Source organism: Scophthalmus maximus, chromosome 4, assembly GCF_022379125.1.
Source record: "Scophthalmus maximus strain ysfricsl-2021 chromosome 4, ASM2237912v1, whole genome shotgun sequence".
Lineage (NCBI taxonomy): Eukaryota > Metazoa > Chordata > Actinopteri > Pleuronectiformes > Scophthalmidae > Scophthalmus > Scophthalmus maximus.
In genome coordinates, this window is record NC_061518.1 from 26,446,685 (window position 1) to 26,472,594 (window position 25,910).

Below are 25,910 nucleotides of genomic sequence, written 5' to 3' on the forward strand. Positions count from 1 at the left end.
ACAGAGTGTTCAGCTAACACATAACTTAATAGACAAACAGAACAAAGGGAAGCACAAAGACTATAAAGACAATGACAGGGAAACACAAGAAAATGTAAAGTGACGAACAGGAAGTGCATGTCAAAATGAAACACTAAACACAATATAAAACAAACAGAGGATAACAAAAGGTAATTTAACCAAAACAGATACCCAAGGAAGGTAAATCAAATCATGAATAAATAAAAGATTTTTTTTAAGAGTTCACATTGTTGACAGAATCATGACATGAAGCAACTTAATAGGCTACACAAGCAAGTTATCAGATTAGAAAATCAAGATCATACTGTAAATGGTTTTCAATGTTTATACAAAAGAGCAAGTTTTAATAATTAAAGCCCCCCTTCACACAAAATAGTGTTTTTCTTCCGGTTCTGTCCTCTAAAATGTCTGACATTGACTATAGGGACTTGTATCTGAGCAAATATGGTCACTATAGAGGTGTTTTCACATTCCTCTACTGGAGTAGGAGATTCCTGTGCACTTATCTGCAATTTCAAATTCAAACAAATCCTGGCAAGCTAGATTTGGTACAAATACAGGAAACCAAATGCAGAAAACCACTCGCTGTCGAATATGCAAATATAGGCAAAGAAACAAGAAAAGTGTCTTGCAACACAAGATGAGCTCATCTGGGCTCAGATGAGCTTTCTTTTCCAGCATTGCTTGAAACTGCACTGTATCTTGAGGCAGCAGACAGTAATTGTGCAATATACCAACAAAACATTCATTGTAATTTTAAGGGAACAATATAAAGATGCACAACATGCACACTTTCTGGAGTATGACTTGGTAAACTCTTGCTGGTTACTCACAGATGGTCTGCCAATGTGCAAATGGAACCTGTTTTCTCTGCAGAGAAGTGTTCTCTCCTACTACCTGCCATATCAACCATTATAACTGCATCTGTCTAGGTGCAAGTGCACCTGGCTTTTCAAGAGAATAGAAGATGAGACTATTGCATGTTACACCCCAAAATACATTCATTACTAATTAAGAGAATGCCTGGTGCAGCAACCTTTTCTCCCATCGTTAAACATGGAAAAGTGGATTTCGACACCTTCTCAATATGCTTCATTAAATAATCATTAAAATAAAACCGTGAGACTCTACAACCTTCAAGACTGGACAATCTGACATCAAAGGTTACAACGACCCTCATACAAAGACAATTCAACAGTGATTCAGCAATTATTCAAATACATTTCAGACCGCTACACCTTTTGCACATATTGAATTTTAAATGAATAAAATAATGGATACATTTACATTAACTGTCATTCTACAACAAAGAAAACCAAAGGAAAAACATGTTTTTAGAATTAGTATTATTTATTAAAATGTATTAATAATCAAAAACTGAAATCACTCATTTAAAAACGTATTCTGACTTTTTACTGTGTGAACGTCTTAGCTTTGATTATTATATTTAATTATTTTTGATTTGTGTATAGAACTTGTTTGGAATCCACCTATGGAAAATTGAATCGAAGACCTTGTTCACAACAGACATGTTGACTTGTCATAGTAGGCAAAGCACAGGTGAATAACAGGTAAATAATAGGTGAATGATGTCTGAATTCCATTTAGTTTCAGGATCTGGGTAATGTGGCATGCTGGCTCACTTCCTATGACATGTCAAACGTCTACTGTGAATAGGGCCTACAAGGTCCCAAAAGTCAGAATGAAAACCTGAAGTCCAATGAACTCTCTGTATACATTTCTGCTCAAATTGTGATGAGTCATAGATCAAGGCAGTGTTATGAACCCATTAATAATGCTTTGACAATTCTCAAGAGCACAGTGGCCTCAATAACTGTGAAGTTTTTAAACAAGTTTGAAAGCACCAGGACTTTTCCTGGGGTTAAAGCTAAACTGAGTAAGATCTGCTCCAGAGTGCACACGGCCTGGGACTGGGTCAGTGGTTGATCTTTCAGCATGTCGACGACCCGAAGCAAACAGTAAAGTGTTAACTTAACTGTTAAGACAACACTTAAGGACAGTCTGACTTTTCCTGAAGCCACTTGAGTGATCCAGACTTTAACCCCATAGAACATCTGTGGAGACCTGAACATGTCAGCGCACAGACCCTTCCCGTCCAATGTGATGCAGCTTCAGTTTGAAGAATGACATAAACTGTACAAATCCAGGAGTCAACCTAGAACACTCAAAGCTGTAACTGCTGCCAAAGTGGCTTCTCCAAAGTACTGAATTAAGCCTCTGAATACTTTTGAAAATTAGAGATGAGTTTTTGACTTTCAATACATTTTCAAAAATATCATTATACCGTGTACATTAATTAGAAAAAAGACAACTTTACTGTTTCCATAACTTATCAAAAATGAAGCACAAATAAAAATCTTTTAAACCAGCCATGGCAGCAGTGCTCACAACACTACATTGTATCTGCTTGGTTTTGCCTGGCCCCACCTTCTTAATGTGTTGTCAGATAATGTCTGATTTGGGGATATTTAAGACGGATTTCTAAAGTGGATCAACACAAGGTGTGAAAAATTGAAGCAATCTGAAGACTCTGTATATGTACAGACAAAGTATACTGTATAAGTCTAACAGAAACTGTTTATTGTTTTGTTCTATGTTGAAGTATACCTGTCTGCTGTCTAATACATCAATCTACATTTGATTGTTTGATACAATTGTTTTCATGGAGAATTTTCAATGCAATTTCATAAGTAAATTCAAAATAAAAGTAGGTCCATGCACCATTAACAGGGGACAAGTTTTTCTTTCATATTCCAGACAAAGTATTACAGTGACCAGTTAAACAATCAGACATAACACCAGATTGAATAATCCTCTCAGGATTAGTGACGAGACTCCAACCAGACAGAGATGAAGAGCGATGATCCTTTCTAGTTGGCCAACTGTTGAAAATGAATGAACCAAATAAATTTCTATCCTCAGAGGAAGAATGATCAAGCCAGTTACTGTCGATGTTAAACAAGATAATAATTTAATTGTCAATAGTTGGTCAGATCATAGGTAGAGGTTATCATTGAGAAGAATGGTAATGAAATTAACTGGTTCTATCATTTTAGTGACACTCAGAAACAAGATTTGCAGCAACATATGTGGCCACCCAAACGCCGCTATAAGCAAACAAAATGAGACACAAACACCGGCCGAAGTTCTCAAAACCAACTCTGTTGTTGTTGTTCCCACTACACTAGGTGGACCACATGTTGCCCTGATGACACAGGACACAAAACAATAACAGCCCCACTGTTACAGCGGGTAATCATAAACACGATTTTTTAGTTTTTGACTCTTTCCATTATGTTAAAAATATACTCATAATATTTACAAACATGTAAATATTTTCAATAATGTCAGATGTTACACTTGGGAGGTTTTCAGATTTTCTTAAAGGAAAACAAGGAGTGCCATCCTATTTATCACTGAAGGGAAATGATTGTAACAGCTCGACAAATACTGAGAAAAATAATTATATTTATAGACCAGGCAGGTAAAACAAAAGGCATACTCGCAATCAAAAAGACACAAACGTCAAAACCAGGCAGACTGGAAGAGACTATAAAAGACCTGAGGGGAATGGGGAACAGGTGGACAAGATCAGAAATCAGGGAAGACGATCCGACCGGTGACACATGAGGAAGGGGGAGAAACCTGTGGTTGAGGTGGGCAGTGAGTTGTGGGCATATTCGACCCAGACCAGGTGTTTGCTCCATGTAGAGGAGTTCTGGGAGACCAGGCACCGGAGGCCGGTTTCCAGTTGCTGGTTAAGGCGTTCGGTCTGGCCGTTGGCCTCCTGGTGATACCCCGAGGTCAGGCTGGCTTTTGCGCCGATGAGTCGGCAGAACTCCCTCCGGAACCGGGACACAAACTGGGGCCCCCGGTCAGAGACGATGTCTTTAGGAAAACCTCCACCGTTTCCTTGGTGGAGGGCAGCTTTGGCAGAGCAATGAATCTAGCCATCTTGGAAAATCTGTCCACCACCGTGAAGACAGTGGTGTTTCCTTGAGATACCGGGAGCCCCTTGATGGAGTCCATGGAGATGTCGGACCACGGTCTGAAGGGGATGGGGAGTGGTTGCAAGAGACCCATGCGGGATCCGGATGACGGTCTTTCGGGCGCAGACCGTACTTGCCTCTACGTACTCCCGGACCTCCGGCTCCATGGATGGCCACCAGAACCTCCGAAAGATGGCGAACGGGGGCCGAGGTGAAGTGCCGCTTGAGGATCTGGAAGGCAGTCTCCGCCTCCGGAGACCAGTGGAACTGCACCTGGGAGGAGGTAAGAGCATGGAGAGGGGCAGCTATGCGCTAAAACCTCTGATGAACCGCCTGTAAAAGTTAGCGAATCCTAAGAACTGCTGAACCTTTTTGCGGCTATCAGGTGTGGGCCATTCAGCCACAGCACTAATTTTAGCCAGGTCCATCTGTACTCTTCCAGGGGATACAATGAAGCCCAGGGAGGAGACGGTGTCGGCATGAAACACACTCTTCTCTGCTTTGACATAGAGTTGGTGTTCTAACAGTCTTTTCAGAACTAGTCACATGGTCTTGGTGCGTGTCAAGGTCCGGGGAATAAATGAGAAAGTCATCGAGGTAAACATAAACAAAATGGTCAATAAAGTCTCTAAGTACATCATTAATCATGGCTTGAAACACGGCAGGAGCATTTGTGAGCCCAAAAGGCATGACCAGGTATTCATAATGGCCGCTTGGGGTATTAAACCCGGTTTTCCATTCGTCACCCTCTCTTATGCGGATCAAATGGTAAGCGTTGCGGAGGTCTATCTTAGTAAACACTTTGGCCTGCTGGAGCTGGTCGAAAACTGAAGACATGAGAGGAAGTGGGTAACGGTTCTTTATTGTAATGTAATTTACCGGGCTATAGTCTATGCAGGGTCTTAGGGTCCAGTCCTTTTTGCCCACAAAGAAGAACCCGGCGCCTGCTGGAGATGACGAGGGGGGGGATCAATCCCGCTTTCAGTGAGGTGGTAATGTACTCCCTCATAGCCTCCCTCTCCGGCCCAGAGACCGAGTACAGGCGGCCCTTGGGAATGGTGGAGCCCGGGATCAGTTCGATGGTGCAGTCGTATGGCCGGTGTGGAGGAAGGGACATGGCTTTAGTCTTATCGAAAACGTCCCGGATGTGATGGTAGCAGGGAGGCACTGGGCTCAGGTCCGGGTATTCTGAGACTGGCGAAATTAGCAGAAGCAAGATTAATCCCTGCCACATCTTCGCCCTGGGTCAAAGTGGCAAAACAGTTTCCAACACAGTCTTCCCCCCATTCCATGATTTCTCCCGTTCTCCAATTTACATGGGGATTGTGACGAAACAGCCATGGCTGTCCCAAAATTAGAGCATGACCGGGCGACTCGAATAAATAAAAACGAATATGCTCTCTATGTTCGTTGATGAGCACTTGGAGGGGTTCACTGATGTGTGTGATGGAGAACAGTTCTTTTCCATAAATGCTTTGGCCTTGATGGGCTTAGCTAAAAGTTCAGTCTTGAGGCAAAATTCCTCTGCTAAGCCCCAGTCTATCAAACTCTCATCAGCCCCTGAGTCTATGAGCGCCTTGAGTTCTGTGGTGGTGTGATGCTTTACCTTGACTGTAGAGAGGGTGCGAGAATCGGGGCCTGAAGCCGTGAACGGTCTCACCACCAGGGGCCTCTTGGCTGGGCAGGCGGCGACGAGGTGACCAAACTTTCAAGTAACCTGAAACGAGAGAGTTAGTTTTCAAAATAAAACAGTAAGTCACAAGACAAAAAACCCAGGACGAGACAACCCTCACAGTGTGACAGTTTAGTTCTTATAGGCTGAATTCTATTGAGCTAGTACTTAATTCAAAAATTTACAGTATCTTGTGAAGTCCTTAGACCAAGGCACAAAATCATCTAGAAAAGGATCATGTCTTGTTTTGTTATTCTAGTTTTGTTTTTTTGACTGTAAGCAGTAGGGCTGTCACTTTTTCCAAAAAAATCATGACAGAATGACAAACAATCCTTAAGATATTTTTTTATTTAGTTAAAGCCTCTGACTTCTGATGAAGATGAAAATCTTCTCTGCTTGTTAGTGATGTATAACATAATGTGTAGGTTAGTGTAAGACAGTCGTGGAGTTAAAGGATAAGGCTAGTGTTTTTCTATATTTTTCTTATTATCAACACATAAAAAGAGTAAAAACAAACATTGACGGTCATCTCAAAATACTTTCTGACTTCTTAACTGTGTGTGGCTCTTAAACTATTAAACTAATACATTTGTTATCTCCACCAAGGAGGTTGTGGTTTTGTCTATGTCCGTTTGTTTGTTTGTTAGCAGCATTACTAGTACTTTACACAGCTGAATGAATTTCCACAAAACTTGGTGGAAGGACGGGGCATGGACCAAGAAAGAACGCACAAAATTTTGGCGTAGATCTGGATAATGGGGTGGATTCAGGATTTTTGATTTGTTTCTTTAAAATAGTGATGTGCATTGTCTGACATGGATCTTTAACCAGGCATATCTAGGGGACTGATATCTATGAGTGTGTGCAATTTGGTTCTGACTGTTGGGCCTTGGTGGAGGTTCTGTATGCACTCTACTGAGTGCCATACTAGTTTTAAGTCTCTTCGTATACCTGCTCTTTCAAAGTCATCCTAGTTTTTCTGATAAGGACCAACCTTCACGTTTTCACTGATATGTCTGTTTTTATAATCCAGGTTTGTGATATTGAAGGAACATCCAGTGCAATGATAGGGCTCACTGATTTTTCTGGACAACAATGGGGCTCTATGGCCCAGAGAATATAAGACATCAGCCATTGATACACACATAACATTGGATCATTGGTTTGTGTATGCACGTTGTATTTTGTTACAGTGGACAAATCCTCATAACTAGCCTTCTGGCAAAGGTTTTTATTAAGGCTTACGGCTGCACTTACTGTATATATGTAAAATTGATATACTCTGTTCCTCTGCTGCTGTGTGTTGGTCCTACCTCTGAAGTCGTTCTTGATTGTAGGAAGTGGTGGGATAAAAACAAGTTGTTGTTTTTAAACCAAATTAACTAAAATGGCTTTGGCTTTCTCATATCTTCAATTCACACCAGACATAACCTTAATGATTCCTTAATCAAACATATGCTTTCTAAAAAGCCTTCAAAGGTTATAAATAACTGCACAAACAAGCGTTAGTCATCACTGTGTCCCTGAGCTACTGGCGATTATGTGTTTAGACTAACAAATTAGAATTTGGCAGACGGTGGAACAAATGATATTCAGTTCAACATTGACCAACATTAGCACAATTTCTTCACAGTATATGAAGTATATCCTGTAAAACCTGAGATCAATAAATGACCTACGACTCACTTCCAAATACAAAACCTTCCTATCTAATAAAAAGACAGCATATGTATAATACATGGCTCTGAAACAAATCCAGCATGTCTTAGAATAGAAATACATCCTGTATGGATTAAAGAAAAAAAATTGAGACTTTTGGCCCAAAGATTACGCCATTATTGTGCAAAGGCTTTTCTAACAAAGAACCATATACATTTGAATGAATTGCAGTCATAGGAAAATTAAAGGGAAAATCAAATTAAAATGCAAACTAATAAGCTTATATACATATACAAAACCTTTCCTTCATTGTTTTCATGAAATCTTGATGAATGCTTTTTCAGAGTGACCCTGAATGTTACCATATGAATCTGGATGAGTAATTCTCTACACTACAAATACACATATTTGAGGAGATCTCTACACTCTACTGGGTGTATACCTCAGGCCCAACAGTCCCCTTAAAGGGCCCATATTGTCAAAATTGAGATTTCCTGGCTTTTTTCATAATAAATGAGGAGCCTGGCTGTGCATCGCTCAGAAAACAGTCGACCAATCAGAAGAGAGACTAGTAACATATTAATTAGACAGGCCTAACTTGACCTGTTTCTTTGCAGAGCTCCTTGAGAACTAAAAACAGTTTTACTAAATAAAGCAAATATATCTTCTTAAGGATATCAAAACTTCAAATAAAACACCAGAAAGGTGAATAATATGGGACCTTTAAATTCAGTCAGTCCAAAAAACATTGCAAACACTCATTGATATCAGTCCCCTAAATGTACCAGATTTTTTTGATCAAAATATATTTAATATTTCCTGGGAAATGTAGGAAATTGTTAAAAAAAAGGCCCTATCTCTTAAGAAGACAAAAAATTACTGGTTTGGAGCTTTTCTCCAGATCTGTGCCAAAATTCAATGGGTGCCCTCTTGGCTCGTGTGCCATCCTTCCACAAAGTTTTGGGGAAATCCAAACAGTAGTTTTTGCGTTATCCTGCTGACTAACAAACCAACCAACCAACTGACTATCAAACGGACAGGGGGCGAAAACATAAACCTCCTTGGTTGAGGTAATAATACAGGTGTCAAAGAAAGAGTACAATTTGCAGATGTCAACATCTGTTGAATGGAAACATTAAGTCATTGCTAGTATAAATTAACTACACATCATAGTACCAGCATGAAAGCCCAAGCAAATATCTGTTGTGTTTGAGACCCTGTTTACACATGGCATCAACGTGCATCTTGGTTGATCCAAACAAGTGGACAGTCGAGATACATCACCGTTCACACCTGTCTCGCTCCTGCATCTCCAAAGTGTCCAGCTGACCACTTATGCTCAGAACTCTTCACTGCCTACAGTACGTCCAGGCCAGCCAACGTTACGTTGATGCCAGCGGTTAACAGGCTCGATTGTCCTTCATAAAGACGTCATCGTCGAGTATGTCTATAGGCACTAATGTGATCTGATTATTTTTCACTTTCCATTGGACAAAACTGAGAAACTGAGTTCACATACTGAGCACAGAAAAAAACAGATCACTGTGACTCTGGCTCAGGCTGAATAATGTGGTAATCTGGCATTTACATCCTCCAATAGTGTGATTACTTTGTCTGCTGCTGGACACGAGATTTGACTTATATTTCCACCCGAAGCTGTCCTGTTTCAGCCAGTAATTTATGTATATAATACAAGGAACTGGGTGATATGATGTTTTTGTTGGGAGAATGTTTTTCATTCAATAAATTTGTCTTTAGCTTTGGGACTCTGTGTCCTGCTGTTACAGAGTTTCTCACTACACTGTCTATTACTACAGCAATGTGCGTGTTTGAATTTTATAAAAAGCAGCATTTTACAACAGGATGATCAAACCTCTTTTTAGTTTTCTTGGACACACTCACTCACAGAGTTGTCTGCAGTCTGTTTCACTGTGTTTAAAACCATTTCCCTTGACAAAGACATGACCTTTTGTCCATGACACACTTATGACGCAGTTGTTGATGTTGTGCAAGCAAAAGCTATTAAATCACTCCAAATTATAATTTCTTCAAATTAAAAAAAAAAAAGATCAATTCAATTTCTTTTTGAAAATACTGAGAGCTTCGCGATCTAATGTCTATCAGAAGTGTGTTCCATGGATAATGGGCATAAAAAAACGAAAAAGGACTTCCAGTTCGGGCAATGTAGAAAACAGCCACACTGAGGGATAGCTCACACATCTCTCATGATTATACTTTCATCATCGACCTCATTTTTTTGCCCAAACTCTTTATTGACTGTACCCGGTCACTTAATACACCAGCCAAAAATGTCGAGACAACAGCAACATACGAGAAGCAATGCTACTTCAACTCAAGTAGACCCAGCGGCCAAGATGGCACACCCTCTAGCCACTGCTAGCTTAGTGCAAGAGCTAGAGAAGCACCGTGAGACCCTGGCATCAGAACTCCAAATATACCTCTTGACATCCTTGGAAACATCGCTGACAGCTATACGAACGTCTCTGGATACCATTGGCACTGCATTAGACTCACACAACCAAAAGATAACAACAATAGAAGACACACTGACCAACCATAGTAATGAGCTTACCAAGCTAACTTGAAAAGGCTAATGCGGCCTTAGCATCCAAAGCGGAAGACCTCGAAAAGCGATCCAGATGACAGAATCTGAGAATCTTGGGTTTACCAGAGGGAATTGAAGAAAGTTTGCCATCAGACTTTCACTCGCAGCCCATCCACAAACTCGTCAGCGCTGAGACCTTCCCGAAACCACCAGAGTTGGACAGAGCATACAGAATTCCTACTCTGGGACAACATCCTTGTGTAATCATTGCAAAGATTCCAACGCTTTCAGGATAAGGAGCGTCTGCTTCACTGGGCCAGGACACCGGAGGACATACAGTTCAACGGCAGCAGGATCCTGTTTTTCCCCGACATATGTGAAAGCTTGGCCAAGCAGCGTTCAAAGATGTCAAAGCTAAACTCTACAAAGCTGGAATGACTTTCGCCCTACACCATCCAGCTTGTCTCTGCATCACAATTGATGGGTTAAAACACCAGTTTGACACGGACAGATAAAAGATAAGTCTGTGGTCAATGATACTTCGCACGGATGGCTAAAAGGTTAAATTAAATTGAATAAAATTTTAGGATTTGCAAGTTCCAGCAGACAGTTATTATGCTGCTTTGTAATTTTTTGTATTGTGTTTCCGGGGTGGGTTATATACTGGCCACACTTCTTGGTAGGAATGTCACACAGGTTTACGCTTATGCTGAGCTGCACAGTTGGTTTTGTGCAGGCTCACTAAACATATATTTGGTGAATCATTGTTTTCCTTGATTGTATTCAGCAGGTTTCATGACTGAGCCTAATAAGAATAAAATTACTAAGAAACTACATATGAAGCTGATGTCATGGAATGTGAGGGGTCTAAATGGCCCTATCAAAAGGGTGAAAGTTTTTCACCACATAAGGCTACATAGGGCTGACATTGTTTTCCTCCAGGGAAACACACCATGGGTAGAACAGGTATTCCACTCATAATTTTTTTTCGATTTCTAAAAAAGTTCCGTTTACACCTGAAAAAAATTGTCCCTGATCGCAATGGGCGTTTCATTATTCATTAACTCCGGCAGACTCTTTCATATGCCAATTAAATTGATGTGTATTTGCCCCAAATTTTGATGATAACCAATTCATGACCACACTCCTGTCCTCTATTACAAATATAGATACACATTCTTTAATTCTCGGAGGAGACCTAAATTGTTTTATGAATACCCAGCTAGATCATTCAAGCCCCAGGACTACCATACTCTCAAAGATGGCCATAGCCCTGACATAATTCATGGAAGACTATGGAGGCTGAGATCCCGCGAGATTTCTACACCCAGATGAAAGAGCCTACTCATTTTTCTACACGTACATCAACTCTACTCAAGCATAGCCAATTTTTTTAAAGACAATGTGCTACTACCCTCAGTGCACTCCTCTGAATATTTGGCAATAGTTGTATCAGACCATTCCCCGGTATTGCTTGACCTCAGATTCGACTCCTTAGCAGCTATACATCCACAATGGAGACTAAATACATTGTTACTGTCTGATGAGCTGTTCTGCACCTTAATAATGCGAGCAATTGAGGATTTTTTAATCTTTAAAGATTCAGATGAGACTAATTCATCACTACTCTGGGAAACCCTAAAAGCTTTCCTAAGAGGAAAAGTAATTTGTTCACTCTGCTTACTACAATAGGCAACGTAGAAAGATACAAGAAGACATAATTAGCAAAATATCGGATATTGATAGGCAATATGCATCGAAATTCTACTCCTGAGCTGTGCCAACAAAAAGTGAACCTCCAAATTCAGTTTGACCTTTCCTCCACACAGAAGGCAGAGCACACTGTAACGGTGGGGGATTGAACCCAAGAGCAGTACACCACGGGGAGGGTTGGCAATGTCCTTTATTGCAGTAGACCAGCAGGTTGGCAGAGAAAACAGGCTAAAGTCAGCTTGTAGCGTATACCAGGCGGAAGAGCAGGCACCCAGGAGCAGTCCAGACGACCGGGGTGTTACAGCTTAGAGTCTGTAAAATGAGGCAACCCACAGCATTGATGGCTGGAAACTCACGACGAAGAGCAGGTACGGGGAGAAGCCAGGCCGCCGAGGAGACAGGCAGACAGTAATCCAGAAACACACTGACAAAGCTTGTAGTCGGGGGCAGAAGGCAGAGGTGTTTACCGTGGCAGAGACCAGGCAGGGAAGTCGGGGTGAAAGCAGGGTCAAAGCCGGGAAATCAGTCCAAACGCTGGAAAGTCTGTCATCGATGCAAAGAACAATCTGGCAATGAGACTGTGAACTGGAGAGGCTTATATACTGGGTTTGATTGTGGATGAGATGCAGCTGAGAGACCAGGTGAGGGGAATGAACTAATGAGGTGGATATGGCTGGCTGGCAGATAGGAGCAGAGGTGGAGTGAGTGGAAATTTACTGGAGCCAGTATGGAGGTGAGCAGACTGTGACACACACTGTATTGCGGTCTATGAGTGTGGTGAAAAATCGGGCCACCTGCTGGCCCTTCAACTCAAAAGTCAGTCAGCATCACGTTACATTCCTCAGATCCATTACCGATCAAAACAACTTACATGTCCCCTGGAAATTAACGCTGACTTTTAATCATACTATACTAGGGCTGACGATTTGGGGAAAATATCGAATCGCGATTATTTTTACAGATATTGCGATTGTGATTCGATTTGATATTATAATTACCGTGCGCACACTGACAGAGAGCGAGATGTGTTGAAGAGGAGAACGGGAGAGAGCTCTCTCTCTGTTAGCAGTCTGTCTCTTTAACGCGGGAGTAGACGTGGTGTTCGTCACCTCACGGTGCCACGTGAGACATTTTCATACGGAGTAACAGTCTCAAACAACTCTCGTGTGGTTCTGTGTTCGTCACTACTGTCACTGGTTGTTGGCCGTTCACCGCAGTACGGCAAACAACTGCGGCGATGGCGGTGGCTGTGGCGCTGTGTCAAGCGCTGATACAGGTTGGTGGTGTTGCCCCGTGAAGTTGCTACGGTACCTGACGCTGCGCAGCATCCTCCTTTTAAAACCAAAGAACTTCCACACAACCGAAGTGGCGCTCCTCTTTGACACTAAAGTCTCCGCTGAATCATTTTCTGTCTGCGCTGTCAAGCTTGTGGCCATTGCGCAGCAGGTTAAAGTGCAGCTTGACTGCTGTTTTTTCTTTCACTGAGCGCTCCACTCGTTTACGTGCGAATTACGTGACCCGTGCAATCGCGTCCCTTGCGATTACAAAATCGCGTTTTATCATATCGCGATATAATCGCAAATGCGATTAATCGTTTAGCCCTATTCTATACTAAACGTTTTACATTTTTATCTACTGCTGCTTCCTCTCTCTCTCTCGCGGGCGTGTGTGTGTGTGTGTGGGCGGGGTGGGTTTGAGTGTGACAGTGTGACAGTTAGCAACGAGGTGGCTACTGTAGTGAATTTGCAGTTCAGGTTTCAGTCTGTCTGTTAATAAATGCTGCAGTGTCTCAAGGCAAACGATAAAGTTCCTTGGTGTTATGTGCCGCTGTTGGGGAAGTGAAAGGAGTTGGTCACCTGAGTGAAAAACTAAAACTGCGAGCGAGAGAGAGAGCGGGGAGCATGGCATCTTTCCTTCCCGACTGATTCAGTGATTCATGCCCCATTTTAAACTTTAAAGGTCTCATATTTTCACCTTTCTGGTGTTTTATTTGAAGTTTTCATATCCTTAAGAAGATATATTTGTTCTCCTCTGATTCGCCGACTGTTTTCTGAGTGACGCATGGCCAGGCCAACCACCTTCTCTGTTCACCTTGTGTCTGTTCATCTCGCTCAGAGCCAGCTCTGACTGTGCTGTCCTGGAGCAAGGCAGCTTCTGCCCTGGAAAAACTATCTCCCTGCTCCCCGACTACGCAAAATTCATCGGTAATTGGTGCGGCTGCCCGCGAGGCGGAAGACGCCAGAGTGATCTGCTGAGGGACTGGAAGCTGGATAAAGCCATGGACCACATAAAACTGCTGAGGTCTGCGCAGCGTGAAGTGAGGGAGAGCTGAGAGTGCCCCCTCGAGTCCGTGTCTAGAATTAATAGCATTACTTGGTTTTAGAACTTAAAACCTTCAACCTAGTAGTGTATAGTGTTTTGTGTATCTCTGACCCCAGAGCTGCAGGACCAAAACCCGTCATTATTATTGTTATTATTATTAATAATAATAACATTATTAATATCATCACTAATAATAACAACAACATAATTGTATTTTTTAATTATTAGTATCAGTCTGGTAGAGACTAAAGTGGCGGTTGTACAACTGTCCTCTCTCTCTCTCTCTTCTCTCCTACTGTCTCTCCTCCCACCCACCCTCTGCCCTCCCTATCCTCTCTGCCCCATTTCTCTCCTCACCCCAACCGGTCGAGACAGATGACCGCCCACAACTGAGTCCGGTTCTGTCAGAGATTTCTTCCTGTTAAAAGGGAGTTTTATGCCTTGAGGCAATGTATGTTGTGATATGGCGCTATACAAATAAAATTGAATTGAATTAAACCTTTAATACTGTCTGGTATTTTCTGTCTTTAAACATTGAATACACAATGAAGCTGGTTATAGCATGAATAAAATGTAAAATGATAATAATAAAAAGATATAAAATGAATGAATAAGTAATATTTGATCTCTGACAGCTCCCTGTCAGGGTTTAGGTTTTGTGGAGATTTCCTCCTTAGTTACTTTTTGTTTTTGGACTTTTTAAGCTTTGTTTTTCAATCAGTCCTGAAGACTGCACATCTAGGGCTAGATGGATTACTCCTACTCCACCTATGATGTATAAAAAAATCACAATTTGCATAAAACTCCAATACTCTCAACACTCTCAAATGGAGAATAATTAACTCTTAAACCTCAGCATTCAGTGATAAGTATTTTACCTTTAAATCAGTATCAGTTGGATCTTTGTTTTTGTACTCAGATCCCTGTTCTATATGCAAAAAAACATGCTTGCAAAGACCAAATTATGTTATTTTTATTTGACAATCTGACTGTACAGATGGGTCTGTTGTCAATGTGATTGTGTGTGGCAGTTGAGCCAGGAGAGGCTGAGCTAATCAATGAGCACAACCATTTGAAAAAAAGAAAAAAAAAAGATCATAATGTGGTTGCGATACAAATTAATGTAGGTGAAAAACTAAGAAGTGCCAAGTATTTTGTTGGTATCTGTGGCAGGTCAGAGGACGTCAGTTGAGTAGGAGGTCCTTCATTGTGGCACAGGACATATTTGCGTTCACACTGTTAAAAGAATGTGGCCACATGCGTCCAAGACCAGCTCCCAATGTGTGGGTGATAGGATCTTAAAAATGCACCCTCAATGCGTCTTGGGTGTGTTCACATCTGAACTGAGAGCTGACCACCTCTGACTGGATCACCCAGTTAGGTGTTTAACTAGCTGGAGTGGAAAACTGCTGTGACCCTTCCTCATCGACCTTTGCGTCAAGGAATGTGAGAGTTAATATGAGAAGGGGCTGTCAATTTATTAAAACTGGCATATTCTTCTTGCTACAGCCAAGTTTGAGTTATCAAAGTTTATCAAATATCAAATCATTGTCTAGAAGATTTAGATGAGTGGTCTAATGTTCAATAGACATTTAATTGCCATATTTTAGCTGTCTTTATTTCTATTCCAAACTCATCTTATTTTAATTCAATTCAATTCAATTTTATTTGTATAGCGCCATATCACAACATACATTGTCTCAAGGCACTTAACATAGTGAGGTCAATATTACCATATTACAGGGAAAACCCAACAAATCCCACAATGAGCAAAGCACTTGGCGACGGTGGAGAGAAAAAACTCCCTTTTAACAGGAAGAAATCTCTGACAGAACCAGAGTCAGTTGTGGGCGGTCATCTGTCTCGACCGGTTGGGGTGAGGAGAGAAATGGGGAAGAGAGGAGAAGTGGGCAGAAAGAGGGTGGGAGGAGAGACAGTACGAGAGAAGAGAGAGAGGACAGTTTTAATCTGTACTAGACAGACACTTATAATTAAAAAATACAGTTATGTTGTTGTTATTATTAGTGATGATATTAATATTATTAATAATAATAATAATAATAATAATAATAATGACGGGTTTGGGTCCTGCAGCTCTGGGGTCAGAGATACACTAGGAGAGATAGAAAACACAAACAGGGTTAGTGACATGTACTGTAAACATATCAGGGGATAGGGGGGTAGTATAACAGTTGCTTTAATTTCTACCAGACTGATACGTATAATTTGTGTAAACTGACATAGATAAATACAATTATGTTATTAATAATAATAATAATAATAATAATAATGACGGGTTTGGATCCTGCAGCTCTGGGGTCAGATCTACTAGGAGAGAGAGAAAACAGAGTTAGTGACATGTAATGTAGATACATAGGGGCAGAGAGAGAGAGAGCTCAAAAAAAGTGGGAGAAGGAGAGAGAGATAAAGAGAGAGATTTTGATTTTTAAAAAACAATGTTTATTAAGATTTACAAGTGAACATCACGGTCCTCTACAAATGAAATGAGTAAAAAAAAACCACAACAACAAAATAACAGAAAAGCAGAATGAATCAGGTCATAAACACAGAGTGAAAGATGAGCTCACCCTCCTCCACTGAACACACAGCCGTGGTGAAACACCACTGATTCAAAAACTCTTGCATGTCGTTCATCAGAGAGTGGAACCTGAAGTCCACTCTCACTCTGGCTCTCACCAGAGACACGTACATGTGTGTCAGCTCGTGTCCGGACACATTTCCTATCTTGTCTTTCCTGCTTTTATAGATCGACAACTTGGCCTGACCAACCACAAAATTCAGCAACTGCCACTTTGCATCATCTTGTTTTCTGTAGCCAGCACCAAAAATAAAAGCAGTCTCCGTAAACATTTCCCCACAGTCGAAAAACACGGTTTTTAACATGTAAAAAAAAAGGTTTGAGTCTGTGACAGTCCAGATAACAGTGAACGATGGTCTCCGTGTGTGGACAGAATGGACATGTGGAGGATACGGTGGGATTTATCTTGGACGGAAAGAGATTCACCGCCAGCGCCCCGTGGAGGATCCTCCACTGCAGGTCTCCAGACCTCTTGTTCAGTGGAGGCTTGTACAAGAGTCTCCACACAGGCTTGCTGTCCCGTGGGAGTCTGTCCTTCCACACCATGTCCTTCCTCCCACCCAGCGACTTCCTGTGAGTGGCCAGAACACAGTGTCCGTACAAACCTTTCCCAGTTTGCATGTGAAAATCAGCGAGAGAGAGGGAGAAGGAGAGAACGGGAGAGGGAGAAAGATGCTCATGATATAAGTTCCCCCAGCAGTCTAGGCCTATAACAGCATAATAAAGAAATGGTTTACTGATTTTACTGTCTGTCCCTGTGATCACAGAGCCTGTGGCAGAGCCTGAGATACAAAACATTGGAAAAGAATGAACACATAAACAAAGAAAATAATCAGCAACAGCTACGAGATGAATTGCAGTCAGAAGCAGGCTAATGCACAGGTGAACTCCCTGCATTCAAGAAACCAATATAATACTGAGAGAAAGACTGCTATCTACATATAAACTGAGACACCTGGACCTTAAGCGTGAAACCAATTCATGCACCAAGGGAGGTGTGACAGGGAGATGCTTATCATTGCCATCAGGAGGGGCTTTCTTTAATCCGAGCGAGAATGGAGTGATTCACAGGCAAACTAAAGGCTTGATGGAGGAGGGTTAGATTTGCTTTGACTCAAAACAGTGAGTATGGAAGCACAGCTCACAGAAGTAATAAACTGCAGTTCCGGGATCGAAAAAGCTACACAGAAATGTGCTTCTAGATAAATCCAATATCAGATTTGATCTGAAATTACCTGTTTGAATTCAAATATATATCGATATCAGCTCGCCCTATTGCATTTCCTCTTGACCTCTCAGTAAAGTAAGCTGGTCACGAAATGTAATTTTTGGTACAAGGAGGACACTAGCAAGCAAAGCCTTTCTGAATAGACAATCATGACACCCAAGCATCTGAGAAGTAGTGTGACGAAATATTTAAGGTGCTTTACCATAGATCGCAAAGTAAAAAACAAAGATAAGGCTGTTTGTGGTCTTGGTAGAAAGCAGCTGCCTTTATGAAGCAGAGAAGCATTCTCTCTCACTGTCTGGCAAATCCTCCTTAAGAATAGCAATCTGCCAAGTTGCGAGCACCTGACTTAAAATGAATAGGAGATGAGTGTCTGATTGATTTATAGCATGTTATGCAGAAAACACACCCATGACTAATTTAGAGATGGAGTATGACCCATGGAGCCTTCTCCGTTAAACTAGCAAAAGTGGATGTGGACATGTCCTAAATGCACTTGTGCCATGCACTTTCATTCAACCTGGTGAGAGGGAGGAGAGGCTGGGGCCAGTGTCCAACCACAGTGCCTGAAATCTCAAGGCACTCGGCAAAGGGAGCGAGGGCAACACCACCTCTGATGCACCATTCGGAGCGATGCAAGGAAGGAGTATATCCAGCATCTTTGGGTTTTGCAGGTTTGTTTGGAATTGTACAGAGAGGTGTACTTCGAAAAAGTTCATTTTAAACCCAGATGTAATTCCTGTGTTGTCCTTTGCCTAAACCAACCAAACAAAGAAAGTGACCCAGGGGTCAAAATACCTGCTCAAAAAATATTAAATTGTCTAAACACTCATCAGAAAGCCAGACCAGTGCAATGCTATAGGCTAAAATAAGGTATTGTTATTATTGATTCATTAAAGCCACTGCCTTGGCACAGTGGGTGCCTTGATGCAGAGAGCTTCAATAAAAAAACATAAGGTCATTGGACAACAAGTACACATTCCTGGTGTGTAAGGCGGAGCGGCAGTGATGATGTTTAACATGTGCTATTTAAGACAGGATTAAATGATTGCTGCCACATTGTCCTTGGTCAAATATTTAGTGCTGCACTGTTGCTTTCCTTGGATGGCTTCCTATCACATTTCTTGTGTTCTATGGAATTTTGCATACTCATAGAGAGACGATGGACTTGATAGTTTCAGGAATATCAGTCTGAGCACAGATGAGGTTGACTTTTGTGAGAATGGTTGATGAGGAGTGGAGGAAGGTTTTAGTGATGAAGTGATGACTGAGTTTGGTAAACTACTGTATCACACTGCAGTTTCTCTAAAGACTCCACTGCACAGTCATCAAATTAACACAGGCTGCTGACTGAGAGGGAACCTGCGAGTCTCTTTAGACAAACGAGACACACACACTCAAACACACACACACTCTGTCACCTTCATTGACTCTACAGACATATGTTTCTCACTGTAGTTGGTATTGATGGCTACTGCTTGTTAGTATTATGGGATAAATGCAATCAATACTCAGTCTTCGGGAATCCTTTATTCTTCATTTTGTGTTTGCTACTCAGACAGAGTAATTATAATTCATGCAGGTAGTGTGCCATTAGTCCATACTGCTTCCTGGAAATTCATTTAATCTGTGTTGGTAATGTTCCTATTGTATATAAGAGTGTAAAATACATTTTTCCGCAGTAAACTTTTCAATGAGAATCGATGATGTAATATATACATATATATATATTACAGTATATAAACACATACAATTCATAAACCACAGAATTATGGATGTTTATCACATGGCTGCTCATCACTACCAGGACACATCAATAGAAGTGCACAAATGTGAACATGGCCTTATATATGTAAGACCTGACCTTTAGACTCATAAACATCACATGGACTGATACAGATAAAGAAATTAAATGTGCTCTACATAAGTTAACTTTAATTTTTTTACATTAAACGATTAGCTATATGAGTTTATAGTTCAAAATGTAAACATGGTTATATTAAATAATATTCACTTTGATGATGCCTTTGTCCAAAGCTACTTGCAGTCATTGAAATTTGACTCTAGCAGAGGTATGGTGTAAGCATTAAGCGCCTTGCCTAAGGGCCCACATTTGACATTAGCCATACCCTGTGTTTGAACTGCCGATCACGTTCGTCAGGTGGTCAGCTGCAACACAGATAAGGACTCTGAAGTCCACAAGCTTCACAAACAGTCAACATTTGCGATAAGTTTACTCAATAGTCAAAATTATTATAAACAAACATCAGCTAAACTATCTCTGTCCAGATACGTTTGCCTATTATGTGAGTCACGTCAGAGCGACCGGTGTTGGCTAGCCGTCCGGCTTCCCAGCTCTGGTGACGGCTGTGTTCCACTCTGTGACGAGTGGTGGCTGTCTCGGCTTGAAGTGGAGTGTACAGCGGCTGAGCAGACTTTGTTGGGCAGCGAAGGGCCAGAGAGTTGACTTGATGAGGAAAAGGGAAAGGGGAAATGTTTGTTGTCGGCCATCTCTGTCTTGGGGTCTGCGCTGTGCTAAACGTGGGTTAACACAAGGCGATCTCCCAGCCTCCTAAGGTGGGGGAGGAGCTGCGTGTCACGATCCCCGACTTGGAATGCAACCGTGGTGCATTCTGGGAGTCTTTTGGGCTCCATTTGGCGCTGTTTCCTTTGTGTGTCCCTTGATGAAACAACATGGATCTGTAGTCCATATTACACCAGGCACAACACCTGAATGGGAATCAAATCCCGACCTTTTGTTCCGAAGTCACCTTTGTAAACCAAAAAGCTAAACCAGCTGTATGTAATGTAAAATGTTCCCTTTTACATTATATTATGAAGTCTTAACCCTCAGCCACTAATTGAACTGTTTCACGTAAAAAACTGCATCCCCTTTTTGTCAGGATATTAACTCAGTCAGAACCAAATTAAGTCATGCACATACTGCTGGACTCCTTTTCAATGCCAAACTGATTCCAGGAATGATACTTAATTTATTATTTACACTGTGTCAGATATGATGAAGCAGGACCAAATTGCAGAGTGCAGAAAACAAAAGTATATTAAAATGTACTCCCAGAAAGGTCTGATATTTTCCCCATTTTAGAGTAACATACGTGCTAATTTTATCATAAAAAGAATGGGGAAATACAAACTAATGAAGGCTAAGACCACAATAAATCAGGATAGAACAAAATGGCGACAGGAGAGGATGAAGGACTCGGCAGCACAGGTGAAGTAAATATAACCCACTCCCTCTGTGCTCCCACAATTCTCTGTACACCCAGAGACTCTGCGTTGTGTTTAATGGTGTGATGATAGGGTGTTCAATGGGAAAAGAGAGAGACACAGGATCCAAGGGTTCTGGATTGTGGTTGAGACGTCTGCGTTTTATTTGCCTTTTCACATTTCCTCGCTTTGCCGCACCAACATCACCTTTCAAGGTAGAGAAGGGAAACTGCTTTTTGTGTTCCATTCCACCAAAGAAAACATATTAATACTAACAGGAATACATAGCCTGATGTAATGCAACAGAGATAACAGTGCATATAAATGAATTACAGCGCTCTCAACAAATATTGACTCCATTAAAATGGTTGAAACAGAAAAGCTAGTGCTTCACCGCATTCTGTGTCTATACAGGAGTCACCAGAGCACAGCAAGCTAGCTAACCCCAGACATAATAATATATTAACACACACTCACAATATTAACCAATTAAACTGCGCTGAATTATACTTAAACACTTAAATTGACATGTGGAAACAACAAATTAGCTGGACAGGTGGTTTTAGTTCCGCTATATTTATTTTTAATATCAGCCGTGATTCACACTGCTTACTTTACAAGGTAGAGAAGGGAAACTGGCGAAACATGGCGCCAGTTGCGCAATGAGCCACCGGACAACGAAGCCCCACAAGGGACATACAGCACGCACACTAGATGCTTTGGGGAACAAGCAGTGTGACAGCAACACCTAGTGGCGCACTTAAACTAGTAACTTACATAAACAAACGTGGCTATGGATGCCTTGCATGCCAACATTTAATTTCAATTCATTCATTCATCGTCTATGAGATAGGATGTTTCTAATGTTCTTGATATTGCGCAGGTGAAAGAAGGCTTTCCTAGACTTTTGTTTTATGTGTGAGTCAAAGGACATCCAAGGTAGAGCTCGAGGCGAAGGTTATCCCGTCCGAGGTAACTATATGATCAGATAATGTTTCTCTGAGGTGTTTAGGGCCGAGTAAAATGACCAAATTTTTTTCAAAATTTAGAAGTAAAAGATTAGAAGTCATCCAGGCATTTATGTCTTTAAGACAGTCCTGAAGTTTGTCTACCTGATTAGTTTCATCTGGCTTTACAGATAAATACAGCTAGGTATCATCAGCGTAGCAATGGAAATTGATGTGGTGTTTTCTTATAATATTGCCTAAAGGAAGCATATCTAAAGTGAAAAGTATCAGTCCCAGCACAGAACCTAGTGGAACTCCATGACTCACTTTTGTATGAATGGAAGATTTGTTGTTAACGTTAACAAACTGAAATCTATCAGATAAATAGGACTTAAACCATTCTAGTGCTGTTCCTTTAATCCCAATGTGTTCTAGTCTCTGTAACAGGGAGAAGCATTCTAAATATAAAGTAGGCAGTGTGTCTGTGTTATTAGTGGGAAGAAGCTGATTCATTTTTTCTTTGATGGTAATAATCTTATTAGTAAAGAAACTCATTGCTACTTAGAGTTGGTGGAATAGACTGTTCAGTAGAGCTTTTACTCTCTTTCAGCCTGGCTACAGTGCTGAAGAGGAACCTGGGGTTGTTTTTATTTTCCTCTATTAGTGCACTATCAACAACGTCATCAATTTGTGTGGGAGTAAAGTTCTGATAACTATCCTGCACTGTATCGTCACATGGCAGTGGAGTAAAGAACGATGGAACTTTTTCTTAAAATTAACTTTTTACTTTTAATTTAGTTTTAACCCGCTAACACCTGGCGTTTTCTGCAGTGTGAAAATGTTTAATCAGCATTCAGCCCCGGGCCAAATGACTCTACAATAGACCCGGTTAATAATCGGCTTCACCTCCGATCGGCATTGATGTGAACGTCACACCCGGGTGAACGCGCATATGGCCACCTGCTTAAAGGACCAGGCTCGGCTCGTAACACTGCACTGAGTTTGTAAACTTTGAAAGAGTGACAACTACAAGATATAAGGTAACGTTGACCACCGGCTCACTGGCTTCCATGCTTTCTGTTGTTTACTACACTGTTGTTCTTCTTTGTTTTATGGCGTGCACTGCTCTCTACCGCCATCTATGGCTGCCAACTGTCACTACACGATCATCAGACCCTGGTTTGCTTGCAGTGTGAAAGTGACCAATTGCCGATTAAACGCGGGTCGACATGGTAATTTTTGGTGTGAAAGAGGTATTACAGAGTTTTTTGATAGACACCTGCTGTAATAGAACTTTTCTTCAAATTCAGTAAAGTTAATAATCGCGAATTCAAATGTAGCTAAGTATTGATCGGACAGAGGATTTTGAGGAAATACTATTCGATTTTCCATATGTCAGAACGAGGTCGAAGGTGTGATTAAAACAGTGAGTGGGTTTGTTTACATGTTGAGTAAAACCAATTGAGTCTATGAGTGAATTAAAGGCAGAACTAAGACTGTCGACGGCAACATCCACATGAATGTTGAAATCACCAACTATAATGACTTTATCTGTGCTAAGCACCAACTCAGATAAAAAGTCTGAAAATTCAAATAAAAATTCAGAGTAAGGGCCTGGTGGACGATATACAACGACTAGAATAACTGATTTTTGGCATTTCCAGCTTGGGTGAAAGAGGCTAAGAGTAAGGCTTTCAAATGAGTTAAAACTATGTTTAGGTCGAGAGTTGAGCAATAAGGTTGATGGGAAAATTGCTGCTACTCCTCCTCCTCGGCCTGTGGTCGGAGGAATATGAATATTATTATAAGAGGGAGGTGTTGATTCATTTAAACTAACATATTCTTCTGGCTGTAGCCAGGTTTCAGTCATATAGAATACTGTAATTTTCGGACTATAAGCCGCGCCTTTTTCCCCCATTTTTCGACCCTGCGCCTTATATAACGGTGCGGCTAATCTATGGATTTTTACAACTAACGGCCACTAGGGGACCTCCTAAATCTAACAGGTTACAGTCCACCAACTTTAACTCTACGGGCTCTATGACCGGTCCGCGGTCCGCGGTTAAAGCAGCGAAAAGCAACTTTCGCTCAAGTTTGCGAGTGGATCCTGGTAGCATGGAGGAGTGTCAAAACATCCACGATCACCAACGGGTTCCGAAAGGCTGGACTGCTGCATGATGAAGAGGAGGATGCCGCCACAGGCTCAGCTGAGGCCCTTCAGAGGCGGTTCGATTCCGACAGTGACGAAGAGGAGTTCGTTGGTTTTGAGAGCGACAACGAAGGAGAGAGGAGAGTGGCTGACGAAGCCACCCTGAGCCTGTTCGTTTCCAACACTGAAGATGAGGACTTTGGTGGTTTTAGTACGTTATGCAAATATGCAACTTGTTTGTTGAAATGTTAATAAATGGGAGCTTCCTCAAGCAGCCATCTCTTTCCCGACAATCCCCTCTGTGCACGAACTCTTACATATGGTAATTAACCATTAAAACACCTGCGGCTTATAGTCCAGTGCGGCTTATTGATGTACAAATCATTAAATTTAGCTGCTGCGGCTTAAACTCCGGTGCGCCTTATAGTGCGGAAAATACGGTAAATCAATCTGATGGTCCCAACTCTGAAATGTCATGGGTTTGACCGTCTAGGTAACTGAGTCAGGTTTCTACAAATGAGAGCTGTTGGATGAATGCCGTCTCTCCGCATCAGTCCAGGAATTCTCCAAAACGTGCGCCAGTTATCTATGAAGCCCACATTGTTATCTGGACACCACCTTGACAACCAGCGGTTTAGTGATGATGTGCAGCTATACATGTCATCGCTATTCAAGTTGGGCAGGGGTCCAGAGAAATCTACAGAGTCCGACAATGCTTTTGCATAAGTACACACCAAATCATGTTCACCTTCATGTCCTCCGATTGGCGTAATCGGGTGTCGTTACTGCCGACGTGAATAATGATTTTACCATATCTACGTTTATCCTTAGCCAGCAGTTTTAGATAAGATTCAATGTTGACTGCTCTGGCCAGGGATAGACTGTGGTCGCTGGTTTCGCTAACTTCACGTTCCTCAAAATAGAGTTGCCAGTGATCAGAGTTGTTTCCTCAGCGGGTCGGTCGAGAGGGGAGAATTTATTAGAAACATGAATTGGTTGGTGGTGCACCGTGGGCTTCAGTGTAGGACTATGCCTCTTATTGCAGACAGTCACCCAGCCGCCCTGTCCTCCCGGCTGGTCGGGAGCTGCTGGGGGAGCTGAAGAAGCTACACTGGAGCGGCTCGCACCGACTAGCGGGGGCTGGCTTACAGAATCAGCTAATGATATACTCTCAATGGTGCAAAGCCGCGCTTCTAAAATACTGAGCCTCGCCTCCATCCTAGCAAAAAACAACACTTATTACAAGTATCATTATCACTAAAGGAGGCAGAGGAGTAACTAAACATAGGGCAAACAGAGCAAGAGACAGCAGGAGAGGGGGAAGCCATCTTTAGCTGCTAAAGCTTACTAGCTAAGCTACGATGCGGAGCGCAGATAAGAGCGTGTAAACCGCTGTGAGTTAGTGAGCGAGTCGCTGCAAGAGGGAGAGAGCTGTGATTGTTTAGACTAAACAAGGTTGAGTGGAGCGGATAGTTGTCCCAATAGTTAGAGGAGGCCGCAGTGTTAAAGAGATCACCATTATCATTCCACATATTTATGATGATTATTATTATGTTATATTGTTATTATTATTATTTACTTTTGCGTATTGGTGGTGTGGGTGGGAGAGGGTGAGCAAGCTGGATGTATTCATGTGTTTGTATTTTTAACTCTTGCATGTTTTGTTGTATAAATTCTGTATCTGTGTTATAGGACCCCCTTGAAAATGAGATGCTACATTTCAAGGGGCTATCCTTAAATAAAGGATTTGAATTCAAATCAGTGCTATCCAAGCTGAATTTAAGGCTGGACACAAG

At 41.6% G+C, this 25,910-nt stretch overlaps 1 protein-coding gene and 1 long non-coding RNA gene across 2 annotated transcripts in view; one reads left to right on the forward strand and one right to left on the reverse strand.

Annotated features, from left to right (window-relative positions):
• Positions 1–25,910, forward strand: part of minar1 (membrane integral NOTCH2 associated receptor 1) — a 60,434-nt gene that overhangs the window by 14,295 nt on the left and 20,229 nt on the right. The window lies entirely within an intron of this gene.
• Positions 1,961–12,274, reverse strand: LOC118302694. Its single transcript, XR_004790618.2, has 3 exons — positions 12,109–12,274; positions 5,638–5,748; positions 1,961–5,225 (listed from the first exon to the last, which is right to left on the reverse strand). It is a non-coding gene; the product is annotated as an uncharacterized LOC118302694 (long non-coding RNA).